This window comes from Anomalospiza imberbis, chromosome 5 (assembly GCF_031753505.1).
Source record: "Anomalospiza imberbis isolate Cuckoo-Finch-1a 21T00152 chromosome 5, ASM3175350v1, whole genome shotgun sequence".
Taxonomy (NCBI): domain Eukaryota; kingdom Metazoa; phylum Chordata; class Aves; order Passeriformes; family Viduidae; genus Anomalospiza; species Anomalospiza imberbis.
This window is the reverse complement of record NC_089685.1, coordinates 17,141,275-17,155,010: the sequence shown is the minus strand read 5'-3', so window position 1 is coordinate 17,155,010 and position 13,736 is coordinate 17,141,275.

The window sequence follows — 13,736 nt, the reverse complement described above, 5'->3', positions numbered from 1 at the left end:
ACTGTTTCTATCTTTTTGCGCCTTTTGGAAGTTGCCAGTAAAAAAAGGCTCTGTTAATTCCTGGTATGGAAATTTGCATAAATGCAGCCCAGGGAGCTGCTGCTTTCATGACAGCTAATGGCTTGTCTAAAATTATTATGAATTTCTAGAAAGGAAGAATTTGATTTTTGAAAATTGGTACAGATTTTTTTTCCATTTATAACATGTGTTTAAAAATAGTAACTGCTTTATTTTATCACATAGAGGTGGTTTGGAGTATATTTTTCTAGATCACATATTCAGAAGTCATGAGATTTACCATTGGTAACAGAGATGACGTATTTGATTCTTCATCTGGAATATAAAAAAAATTTTTGCAAATGCAGGTGTAACTTCGGATACACACCTTTCTTTTTTTTTAGAACAGGATCTGTATATTTACCATTGCTTTATCTTGCTTTATATACAGTAAAGGACACAGATCATTAATTACTACTATATCACTCATTTTGCATCTTTTCTTCTTCCTGTGCTATGTAGTATCTTATCTGTTTAGTAGGCAATTTTATAAAATTACATGTTTTCTATCATATGCTATTAAAAGCCAGGACCAGGTGGCCTCCTATCTTATTTCACCTCTAGATTCCTCTGTAAATAGTCAATAATGAGTAGTATTACAAAGATATAATAGCTGATGTCATAATCGTGTGATTATGAAATCAGCTACATAAACAGAAGAATAAAAGAATATTTTAAATTTAAAAACAAATTAGATGTGTGAAGAAAACAATCTAAAAGAAGAAATAATGTTCAAATATTTTTTATAGTTTATGCTCTACATATAAGAAAAGAAAAAGACTTTTTTCCCCCTAATTCCCCTGAACACAGTATTACCCTTTGTTCTCCAGTCTGGTCATATCAATTCCCCTGGATCTGGAAAGCTATCATAAAGCAATTGATACGAGAAACCTGATAAAGTATGGACTCGTGCAGTGAAAAATGAGCACAAAACCAAAACTCATAGGCTAAAAACTCATACTAAAAAAAAAATCTGCAAAATCTCTTCCCAATAATTTTATACATATTTAGAACTTGATAGCACTTTGAAGAATGGACTGAATAATAGGAAAAAAAAATCAAAGGTAAAATATTGTGGGTTTCTGAAGACTTTCTGTATTAGAACAAAAAAGGATAATAACTTCTGTTACCAATTTACATATGCATAGATTGAAGAAGCAGAGCACAGTGCTCCCTGAGGAAATAAGTCTATGAAGAACTGACAGTCAGTAAAAGCTGAGTCAATCATCCTCTGTAAGGTACATTCCTAATATTCAAAAAAGCTTAGGAAAAACATTTACTCCTTGAAAATTATGTAATTTAAGACTGCTGAAAGGGTCATAAAAAACACCCAAAACCAAGGGAAAACACAGAGCTCTAAATATGAATCACTGAATGGAAAAAATCTTGGAGCAAGGAAAAGAAACTTGATATCAAGGAAGAACTATTATCACAAGAATAGAATGATCTGAACAAATCCATAAAAATCATTGTCATTTTTCAAGAAGATTCTACCATGACTCCCAGGTTTCAGTGTACTACATAAAATCTTTTACAAGCAATAGTGAAGGCTAATGCTGCTACTGAAAATTATTTTTAATGAGTCCTGAAATATTAGTTTAGGTCAGTTTCTCATATTATTCATTAACTGTAGTAAAACAGACTGAATTTTAATTTGAATTCAGGGCTCATTAATGTTTAGTGTAGATACCAGTTCTTTAACAAGCTGGTGAGTTATAGGGTACATGAGACTTTAAAAAAATGCTATTTTGTGGCATATTTCCATAACTGCATTAAAACCTACTGCTACTTAGCTCATTTCTCAGGTTACTGAACTTGTAAATTGATAGAAAAAATTATTTATGAAAAACCAAACACAAAATCATATCCAGTTGTCTGGCAATAAAACATTTTTCGTTTGTTATAATTAACCAAAATCAATATATTATCTATGAGCAAAGTCATCTCACTTCACTTTCATCTGACTGAAATTTAAATTAAGACTGTTGTTTTATTTGTCTTTCAAACTGCATATCAAATTAGGGTGTCCAAAAAATGGAAAAATTGATCCTATTAAAAACCAAAAACTCATCAGAATATCCTGTATTCTTACCAACAGGCAAGGAATAAACTGAGACCAAATAGTAAATTTCTATAAAATATTTCAATCCCAAAAATATTTTGCAGAAATAAAAAAAAACTTGAAGGTAGCCATTAAGACCATTTAGGGAAAAAAAAAAAAAAAAAAAAAAAAGTTAAACTTTTTAAAGAAAATGCTGAAGAAAATGCTGTGTATTTTTGGTCATCTTATATACCCCTGGAGACAGAAAGAAAAAATAGCTTCCTTTTTTTTCCCTGTGTCATTACATCTGATGTTACAAGTCAACAAAAAGTTCAAGGTGCTGATGGATGAAAAGGACATTGAAAGGGCAGTTAAGCCAGTTAGAGCAGATAAACACATTGCCATGGACATAAATTATTTTTGTTTTTTCCTCCCTTTTTTTTCCTCTTTTTCCCCCCCTTTTTTTAATCCTGTTAATCTCAACAGCTGATAATGCAGACAAACGCTGAGGGCTCAATTTAGTTTTCTAAACATCTGAATCTGGTACTTGAGGGTTCTTGGGTCAGTCACAGGAGTCTAAGAGGTAGGAACCAGCAGTGAGGGGGCCCAGCCTTTCCACAGAGGCAGCTGGAGACCAGAGCAGACCAGCAGGGATGAGGCACCGAAGTTTCTGCTTAGGCAACTGACAATGTCAACATATTCCTGTTCCTCTCTGGTGATAAAGTTACTGTGACAAGCTTTACCACAGAACTTCAGGTGGAGTTATGGTTTACTGATCATCTCTCATGAGCCCCAGTTTTATTTTTTCATTGGTTTACTCTGAGATTTGTTTAGAAGATAATTTTAGGGAATCTTGCTTTTGACACAAGTAGATCAAAGATATATCATCAAAACTGTAATATTTTTTCTATTCTACTGAAAGGTCAGCTGAACTAGACAGTCTAAAATAAAGTAACTTGGACCCAGGGTATTAGTTATTGACCGTCTTTGGACAAAATCAAATACCTCTTCTTAATTCTTTTCGGTTCAGCAATGAAAAATGGGATCAAAAGCTTGAGAACAATGAAAACACCAGAGAAAGTATTCTAATGTTGAAAACTACCCTGATTGAAGCATATTATCTATTTAGACTGTTTTGGAATAAAATTACATTTGTTTAAAGTAATCTAACTTTTTATTAAAAAAGACACCAGCATTAAGAAGAAACATATTTCCTCCTTACTTATCCTTGTTTAGTCATTTGATACAATTCTTTCTGAATAGTAGAATCTGTAAACGAACTATGCAGAAATATTCTTATTTAAATTAAGATACTTAAATCCAGTTGAGCAAAAACTGATGCATGTACTAAAATGCAGTTTTAAAAACTAAACATATTTGGCAAGTTTTGTTTCAGAACTCCAAAAATACAGTAATAAATTAATATAAATGTAGACAAATCTACTTGTCTAAAATAAATTCTGAAAAGTCCTAATGCCATGGAAATATGCAATGCATAAATTATTTAATCCCCCTCCTCCCAAAAAAATAAAACAACAAATATAAGAATGTCTATAACTTAGTCATATTCTGCTAAAATGCAAACCTGGTTGCAGAGAAAATGAGAAAGGATAAATACTGGCAATCCAATGGCCTTTTCTAATATAGTATACCTATGCTCAGATTATAGCTTGGCCTCAAAGGTGCAATTGTGGATGTTTCAAACATTTAATTCAGCATTCATTAGGACTTGTTCTTATTTTTATTTTTTTTTTTAAGATAAGTTCTGTAGGCTTTTAAATGAAAAATAACATTCGAAGCTTGGGGGAAATATGCATTGGCAGCATTTTGTTCAATTTCCTTGGCAATGCTTTTTTCCATCTCAGTAGCATGAGAAAATTACATGAGAAGACATTTTTAATAAACTTTTGTCCTGCAGTCACTTGCTTAGTTATAATCACTAAGTATTTTCTCTAATTGTATTTTCATTTTATATTATGTGAGTTTCTAAATGTATTTCAGGGAAAAAAGAAAGATCTCCTTGACACTATTTACACTAATTCTCAAGTTAGTGACCGCTTCAAAATAACATCATGCCGTTGCTATTAAAATGTAGTTCAGAGTTTCAATAGGCTGCTTGTGCCTGACAAATAATTTTTTTGTTGCTTCCTTGGGTAGTTGCTAGAAACAGTCTTCAATGTGGATTCATCCTGTGACTGAAGCACAGAAAGGAAAAGCTGAAAAATGAGCAGTGGGAACAGCTTGCTGATGAAGTTGAATGAGGAGCTAGTAATGATATTGATGACATTACTAATTACTTAGCAGGCAGAATTCAAAATGGGAATTCATTTGTCATCATGATATCATCAATCAGCTTTCTATTGCCTTGGGTAGTAGTTTTGTGCTTGCTTGGTGCAAGATAAACTTCGCTTTATAACTCATTTTTGTTTGTGCATGTGTACTTCTTAATTTTTATGTTTTAACGTTTTACTCTTCTCTGTATTGCATTGTGGTTTTATAAGTGTCCTATTTCAAAGGTTGTGTATTTTACATTTAAATCAGAAAATTAAAGACAACACAATCTCTACTCCTCAAAACAAGTAAATTTTCAACAGGTTTTTGTATAAGGATCATAGCCTACAGTAACATCTATCCTTGATGCAAAAGGAAGCCTATTCAAATTTTATACTTTAAAAAATTCAGGTTCCTAGATATTTTAAGAAAAAAATTGCAGTAAAGATATGTAAATTACCCTAATTTGGGGATAAAAGATCAAAGGTCATAGTTCTTGAGTCCTTGAATAAAAAAAATATCTGGATTTAAGCTTTTCAAATAATCCAATATTCCTAATCCTTCAGCCTGTGAATCAGTATCACAGTCCCAAGAGCCTGGAAGCTATACTATCTCCTCCAAACAGCTGAGATTCCTGGCTGAGTCACCCTGTTGGAGAGGGAGCTGGCCAGACTTTACTGATTGTGCATTCCAAGATTTTCCTCTCTCCTGTCCAATTTGGCATTTTTGTCTTTTTCATCTGCTTTCTAGATCCTTGAATTCTTGCCTTGTTTTTCACAGGGACACTTTCCACTTTTGTGGGCATACACTACGATCATTAGTGTTTTGCTGTGAAGTAAGTAAAGAGAATATTTGTTTACTCACAAGGGAACTGCTAATTGTCCCCCAGAAGCCACCAAAGCTGTCAATGACTTGCCCTACCAGCCCCGTGTCATGGTGGCAGGAATTGGCATGAGGGTCCCAAATGAAAATGTGGTCACCTCGGGGATCTGCTGGCCAGCTGTATTTGGTCAAGGAAGCAGTGATCTGAATCAGCAAGTATATTGTCTTTTAATATGCTTATGGTACTATAGCCTAGTAATATATGCATAAGCTTAGAAGTACCCTCTAACTCATTAAACAACCTAATGGATGATCTGACAGTTGGAAAGGTTTTCTGTGTGGTTGAATATTAAAGTGAATGTGTTAATTTGAGCCTATATTATTATGCCATCCTATTTGCACTGTTTTCTATCATTTTGATTAATGCCTAGATTGTGACTAACACATAGAATGAATGAGGGATAATATGCATAAAACTGCAGTCTATGGATGTTCTTACCATTCTAGTTTGTGCATCTAGTGAAACAAAATAAGTAAAAATGGAGAGGGGGAAAAGTGATTGTTTTGGCTTTCCATCCAATAAAATTCATGAGATTATAAAATATTGATTTTCTCTATCACTTCTACAAGATATGAACGGAGTAGGTTTTATTTAGTTAAATATAACAATGGCAAAAAAGCAATTTACATATATTTTAGTCAAAAACAGAGGAAAAATTCAGAATGTTCTTAGAATCTAGAAACATTTCCTGATTGAGCAGATTCTGAAGAATGAGGGTGTTCCAATTCAGTGATTTTATAATTGTGGTTTGGATTACATGCAGGCCATTAATTTCTCCAGGATCCTTTGAAATACATTTGTAGCTCGTCTTAACATCTCCACAGAACTGATTTTCATTTGCTTTATCTAGATTGATTTACATTAAGTGACCTTTCACAGAAGCTGAATACTTTTTTACTTCTTCTGTTTACAAATATGGGTCATGTTAAATAATAAAAAATAAATATTACAAGAATTCAACAATTTAAAAACATGTAATGCCCTCCAAGGATAGAATCACTAGGATAATTTTATATGTATTAGGTTGTACTACAGATAGAATTTCTAAATAACCCCACGCTTCTACTATATCAAATTCTTGTGAAAATGGAAGAGACTTAAGTGGATTTTCTGTTTTTCTAAAACAGGCTAACTTCTTAGGATAGTTATCCTGAATAGAGTTCAGAGTATTGTACTGTTTCTCCTCTGAAAATCTAACTTCAGGAAACTCTACAGAAAAGCAGGATGGCATCCTAAATCTCATCAGAATCATACATGGAAATATCAATCAAATAAATCTCCCAGAGGAAAGAGGTGTCTCTTAAAATGACAAACCAGATGACTGTAAATGAAACCTGCAGTTCTAGACGACTGGTTTGAAGGTGCTTGAATATTGCATTACCAGCACACTCCTTTGCTCTGTACAGTGGCAGTAGAACAGACGTTCAAATTTTGGCACTTTACTCCTGAATCTCCTGCATGTCTCTTTCCAGCAACTCCTATGATAAGCTCTTTCAGAAGAAAGTAAAAACTCCTCCACAATGCATCAACATTCTTGTGATATTTGACAACTATTAATAGAGACTTACTTTTCTGAATAAATGAACGGTAGTTTCTCTGTTTGTATGGAGGGAATGTGTCGATTAATTTGAAGGCAAGATAATATTTGCCATTAAGTGCAGCCAGCTTAATCTGATAATTGGTTTTAAATATAAATGTAGTTCAAAAAACTACTTTTTATTATTATTTGAACTTTTTTTTTTTTCTCCTGAGAATTAATTTTCACAAAAGCACTCAAAATCGGCTTCCCTTGGTGTAATGGAAGATTTGGAGCAAGAAAAATTTCATGGACTCTTTTTAGATTTCTTTTCTTTTTAATCTAGGATCTATCTTCAATCATGATATTGTGCTGGGAATAGCTTATCATTGTTAAATTTGTTCCTATTTTATAAGCAGAGATGACTGCTCTTTGAAAATACTCATTTGCTTTTTTCTGTGTCATTATCTCTTCTTTTAGTTTTTGCTGAACACAAGAACTGGTACTCTAAAAAAGCTGTTGATTAATCTAATTCCATTTAATGAGATAAATACATAGCATGGAAAACAGAAGAAGGAGAGGTCTTTGATCTTTTCAAGTTAGACAAAATGATAATGGAAATTTCTCACTATAGGTAAGAAGGTTGTTTCAGCCTCTTAAATCTCTAATGCTGTCAGTTACTCAAAGGCACCTCTTAAGCTTTTAAGTTCAATTTAATTAAAATATATATTATAACAATTGACTTCCATTATTTCAGCACCAGAGAATTCTATCATGCTGTCATTACCTTATGTAAATGGGTTTGTTTTACATAACGTGCAGTAATTATAGAGCGGTCCATTAAAAATATATCTTTCTGAATTAGGGATAGATAAAGTGGTAGAGGTTTTAAAATATTCTAATTCAACTTTTCTATAATTGAGTTTTTTCCAGGTGGAAAGCCTATTAATTCTATTATTTTTTTTGTTTGGTTTTGTTTGGTTTCTTTTTTATTTTTTTAGGAAAACATATGAGAGCTATAAATGAAATAGTATCATTTGTTTCAATAGCATTCTTTCCTCAAAATCAGGAAAATTTCAAAATTAAGGTCAGTGTGAAAAAACTCTGAAGCAAATATTTTGCCCTGAGAAATTATTGATAGACCTTAAAACATTTTTAATTACTAAGTGTCATGCAATGAGCTAATTATAATGGATTTTTTTCTTTTCTATTCTACATGGCAGATATTTATTGGGTTTAGCCTTCCTTGATTTTTTTTTTCCAATAATATTTCATTTATATCTTCTTCGCTTTCAGCTTTGTGATTTTCTCTAATTCCCATGAAAAATTTGACAATAGGTTGTCTGTCAATAGCTCCTGCTATTGTTTCTGGATACAACTGCTGATCATTTTAATGTCATAATTTCTTCAGGGATATACAGATTCTTTGAAGAACACTTCGCCTAGGGGAAGAAGTGGAGATCCCCAGTGGGGATCCACCATTTGCCTGGATTGTCAGTTATTTGCCTAAGAAACAATGTTCTTGTTTGGTTCTTTTACACTGCCTGACATAACGGAGTTCTTATTAAGTGTCGTACAGATTGGCAGTAACATTAAAAATAGTATGAAGATAACATTTTTGTGTCTGGATTTTTACTTTCTTTTATTCATAACCATTTTGACTGCAGATTCTGAGACTGTGCCATGGTACATATGATGGTACATATTCGCAAATGATGGTACATATTCACAAATAAATTATATTCATAAGAAAATGTGTCTATTACACACTGTGTTTTCCTGCACATTAGTCTTGTGTAGGTATTGCTTTTTCAATGAATTTAACTGATATACATTATATTGATTGATGAGTTTTAAAACTATATTCAATAAGTTTAAAAAAATTATCTTCTTCAGTATTCAAATTAGTATAACAACTAAAAATGAAGGTGACACTGAAAGTTTAAAAAAATGTTTCACACTAAACTTATGTGTTCTATTTCCTCATATTTTTCCATTATACTGAAAGGTACTGCCTTTTGTACCTGGTTCAATGGTATTCTTGACAAGAAAAAAAACAAAAGAAAACTTATTCAGTTACTTTTCTGAGTTTCACAGAATGTTCCTACAAGTTCCTCACTTTAATGGTGAGTAGGGAGCTTGGTGAGAGAAGCACTTTCCAAAGTTTGACTAAATGAGTCATTGATGTCAGGACTGATGATGATCCTTACATAATTAAGCAGCTATAGAAACACAACAGAGAACACTAACTGAGCTAAGTTGAGGACAGTACCCAATCTTCGAGGTGAATTATCCTTAAGATGAGTATCTGTTTTGTTTGTCCTCCATGCACTGTGTGTAAGGTTCCTTTAAAAGACCTGCAGCTGTACAGCAGGAAAATACAGACTTCTTGCTTGCTTTGTCCTGCCAGAGAGCCTCTGGAAGCAGGGGCAGGTTGCTCTTCAATTGGAAGTGACTAAGAAAGCCAAGAAAAGGGCAAGTAAAGGAGGGCGACAATCTTCTGGAGAATGGTTTGGGACAGGGAGATTGGACCAGACACAAAGGGCAGCAAAGGCTGAAACACAAACAGGTATTTAAGAGTCTTCTGAGAATGGGAAATGGACAGTCAGGTCTACTATGTAATGTAAAAGAAAAAAAAAAACCAAAACAACCAAAACCTTTTATTAGGGATCTGCTTGGGACTGTGTGGAACATGAGGCATGTGTTTTGCAATCCCAAGCACTGCACACCACAACTACCTTTTAAACATTGTTGCTTTCTTGGGAATCAAGTAGTTGCAGTTTGCCAGACATCCCAGAAATCATTTCATATCAGCCAAACACTAAAGCACACAAAGGTCTGGATTGCTGCAGCCCAGAAGAATACTGAAAATTGCTTATCCGAGTATAAAAACTCTGGGAATTAATGGTAACACAGGGGCCAGGATTTTGCTTTCAAACTTCTAGTCCATTACATTTTACCCAGCAGAATTGAGTTGTCTTAAAAAGCTTAATGTAAGGTGAAGATGAAGGAAGATTTACCTCAAAACTGTAGTGAAGCTAGAGAACTCTAGGCTCCAGCACAGACACAATTTGAATACCGCTTGTTAGAAACCAACCTAAATCAGGTTTCCCTTGTAATATCTGTTTTCCAGTGGTTGGCACCCACAAACAATATCCACAGCTCACATATTTAGAATATTAAGAGACGTAAATGAGTACTGGGATATCTTGAAGTAGAGTTGAGGATGTTGCTGCATCATTCCTATCAGCTCTAGGAATTTAATTAAATAACAATTAAATCTGCTTAAATCTGCTTCTCTGCTTTAAAAAAATCTTAGCAAGTACATTTAAAAACCTGCCTTCTACTATTCCATACTCATTTTGCTAAAATGGAATATAACCAGAGAATTTTCAAGTTGTTTCTAGAGCTCTTTGGTGGGAGCAATCTACTTCCCATTAGACCTAATAGTAAGTGTGTGCCTGTGCTGCAGTCCCACATTGGTGTCTCTCTTTCACTTTCTTACCTTCTTTTCTCTCTGTAGGCATTAAAGTAATTCTAGCTTCCTTACATGCCCCCTATGACTTTTTACTAGTCTCACCTATGACAAGCATATGATCTTCTGGTGAAATACCTTCTTTGATATGTGAGATAGGGCAAACAGGGCAATAAAGAGTGCAAAGTGACAGCTTTTCTTGTCCCGTTCTCAGCTTTTATTTCAAAGGGAATATAAATCACTCTTTCACACACACATAACAAAATCATTGATTATTTCAGCTCAGGCTGTCATTCAAAAGGCACAGCTACAATAACCTGAATCCCAGAGTATCTTAAGAATTTTACTATTCTTGAATTTTAAAATATGATACACTATATAGGTAGTCCCTGTAACCACCTATTTCTGGAAATCATTGTGCTTCCATCAGTTATAAAAATACTTAACTACTAAGTCAATTTAAACTCAAGTCACAAATTAAAGACTTTGACTCGCTTAATGGAACATACTTGTCTACCAGAATGGCCTACATTTACAGCCTATGAGCAAAACTGAGAACAGCTTAGAGGTGTGTCTCCCAAAGCATGCTCCTTTCACCACTGCCTGAGATGCAATGTTGCCCTCTCCCTGCATGTTCAAGGAGAACATGATCCATCCTCATTGTTTTCAAACCTCTTCAGTTTATGGATCCAAAACTATTTCCTAACTAGATGAAGATCATGGATTAGAAAATTTTAAGACTGATAGCACACTTGGGTTCTTGTTCTTATCTTTCAATACTTAACAGTAGTCCAGTGTTGCAATACTAGGAAATGAATGAGGCCAGTGACTGATCCTCGGTATCAGACCTCAGTCACCAACATGGAGTGTTACTTATTTCTGCCAACTAGCATTGTTCCAAATAATATGTGGCCAGGATTTAGGGTCTAGTACATCCCAGAAACTATCCTTAACAAGCAGTTTGCATGTAGTGTCCTTGTTCTGGAGATAAGAGACTTTATTAACATCAACACATGCCCCTCTGTACCAGCTGGCCTCAGTAGTTAGAAATTTTCCCAGACATATTTAGTCTACTTGCATGGGTTAAAAATTTGAAAGCCTTAAATTGTAATCCTTTATTGCAGCATAGCCATCTTGTTGACTAATTTTTCCTTTATTTCTTTTTCCTGCTCACAGTTGTATGAGACAAAATTTTTAGATGTTTTAGTCTTTGATTTCTTACTGTGATAATTTTGATTTTTGTTTTCATTTCATTGTCATTTCAGTGAATTCAAAATTTGAAAACATCGAGCTATTCAGACCCATATATGTCATAACCTAATATGAGGAAATATGAGGCTTGTCAGAACATAAAATAAATATTTTTATTTTGAATATATGAATTGATAAATTTAAATATTTATTAGACACCCATATTAAGAAACAGTGAAAAATTATTTGCATGTATATTGCTCTCAAAAAGCGAGAGATTTTTTAGAGAGAGCTGCATTAATTTTCCTCAGGCTTCATGAAAATTTTTGCCCTTGTTATGCTGTAGCAACTATCAAGAATGTTCTAAATCTTGCTGGTTTGATTAAAGAGGGCATTTCTGAGCCTTTCTACAGCAAGAACTACACTAGTTAGAAGAGCAGAACAAATACCTTTTTCCAAGTGCAGCAAGCCTATTTGAACTCTTCTTTAAATAGGAAAAAGTAGAAAGTATATTTCAATATTTGCTAACTTAAATGTTCCCTGCATATGAACCCCAACTCATTTTATCAGTAAGCAAAATGAAAAGTAGTGCATATCTGATTAAAGAATGGTAAGGGTTCCCCCTCTCTCTTGGGATTTTATATCTTTTTAAAATGTATGGAGGAGACCTATATTACCTACAGACCTGAAGTCTAAAGAAGCAGTGAAAATATCTGATAAAATTTCAGAATTCTAATTTAAAAACCTATGCTGACATAAGTGATATATTTATTTTGTTTTCTCATTAAAAGAACAGCTCAACTAGATGCTCCTGAATTACTTGTGGGATTACTTGTGTTTATTTCAAAGATATTTCTGAATCCCTTTGATATCTAGCTAAATCTAGAGTACATCAAGCAAAAACTTAACTAGTAAGGTTCTTGTACTGGTAAGTGTAAGAGACATGGGATGAGAACAAGAGTATGTGTAAGTCAGGCATATTTAATTTATCTTCGGGATGAAAATTGTATTAAATTGCATTTTTATATTTTTCTAGCATATACCTTATGCTAGAAGAGTTTTCTTTTTCTACGGAATTACAGTTGAATAATAGAACTCAAGATATTGTACTAAGAACTACTAATTTGTAATATTCAGGAAAAAAAATAATGTCTTATTACTGAAACACCCAAGACAAACAATATTTTTACTATTAAAGACTCTCATCATAATTACTATTACATTTCTGGACATAAGAATAAACGAACCGAGAATTTTTCAACATAATAACATGTCTTGCCTTTAAAATATTAAAATATGATTATGTTACAGAATGAAGGAATAATTTTGTCTTCTCAAAATTATTTCTAAAATGGAATTTCTGATAAAGAAGATTAGATATTTCCATCTCAAATAGCCAACTTTGTAATTGGATTTTTATTTATGTGACCACTATCTATGTGTCAAAATTCAATTTCCTTGTCTGTGGGAAGATGATCACAACTTTGAGGTTCAGATTATTCCAAGGCAAACCTTACTTAGTCTGTTTTATGGCTCTTTTTCACTTCAACATCTCTGAGCAGAGACTCCAATTTGCAATTTGTGCTGGATGTAGCTTCCATACTATGGACTACAAATAAATGCAGAGTGACAAAATTTTCTTGTAATGCATAGATGATACCACCCTAGAATAGTCCATTGGTTCTGACCTATATAATTAATCTAGAATAAAAGAAAAGCAGAATTTGAATAGTTATGCTTTGAACTTCCTTACATATTGATTCATTGCATTGTTTATCTAGCAGTTGATCCCTTTCTAACATATTATTATGGGATTAATTTTTATATTTAAGAAAATTCATTTTACATATCCTCATGAGCATTATCTATAAGTTATGGTGTAATTCTCAAAGAAAAGAAGAGTAGAAAGAAATAAGGCAAATAGATGATCAGCATTCTGTTTGATGTGAAAATTACTATGAAATACAAGGATTTGTACTTTTTGCATAGGGATTTTGTTGACATAACAGGAGCATAAAATACTAAGTGTTTTAGGATCTATTCCAAAAACTTTCCTCAGTGAATGTTCAGTGCACTAACAGTTCTTTCTCTCGGAGAAAAATACTTAGAATAACAAAAAAAAAAAAAAAAACAAAGTGAGTAAAAGGAAAAAGAGGAAAAGTAGGCAGAGAAAGAAAAAGAAAGAGGAAGGAGGAAAGAGAAAGAAAGAAAGAAAGAAAGAAAGAAAGAAAGAAAGAAAGAAAGAAAGAAAGAAAGAAAGAAAGAAAGAAAGAAAGAAAGAAAGAAAAGAAAAGAAAGAAAA